The sequence below is a fragment of the Propithecus coquereli genome, unplaced genomic scaffold (assembly GCF_000956105.1).
Source record: "Propithecus coquereli isolate 6110/MARCELLA unplaced genomic scaffold, Pcoq_1.0 Scaffold237, whole genome shotgun sequence".
Classification (NCBI taxonomy): Eukaryota; Metazoa; Chordata; class Mammalia; order Primates; family Indriidae; genus Propithecus; species Propithecus coquereli.
Window position 1 is genome coordinate 2,282,183 of NW_012147919.1, and position 744 is coordinate 2,282,926.

Here is a 744-nt window from a genome sequence, read left to right on the forward strand (position 1 = left end):
CGTTCACCATTTTTGAAAACACGGCAAAATGACAATACTATTCGAGTTATTGAAATGGCCCAAAACACCCAGCTGATACAGTCTGCATTTGTGATGTGGCATGTTTCCTTTGAAATTATATCTATAAGTAGGTTATATTATCCAGATTTTGCTTTTTGAATGGTAAAGGTACATTACAAAAATATCTGTTATAAATCTAGATTGTTGGTTTCTAGTAGAAATGCCAAGCACTCTTTTAGAAAGACTCTCCAACTAACATACTATATGTTGATTGTCCAGAACTAGACAAGAATTATAAAATGTTAGACCTGGAAAGGACTTATGAAATAAATGTGCACAATGACCTTCTTAGAGCTGGAAAAGTCAGCCCAGAGAGATACATAGCCAAGAAGCCCTGGGTAGGGGCAGCAGTTATGAACAGAAGAGCTGCCTTCAAATGCCAGAAGAACTGCCCATGGAGAAGAAAGATGATATTTGTTCTATATTTTCCTAAGAGATGGAAAAAAAAAAACGGAGTGGAAAGTTAAGAGAGTCTGATTTTGAATCAAGGAACTATAATGAGATGGAAAATATAGTTTCTTCGTTCAATAGCGATCACTAGAGTGATTAGCTCAAAAGATAATTGTCTATGAGAAAATAACCCAATAAACCAGTTCAGATAAAGAGTGAGATTCAGAAGAAATTCACTTGATGCAAAAAGCTAAACCAAATGATAGTATTTGTTTTATGGCCAAAAAATATTTT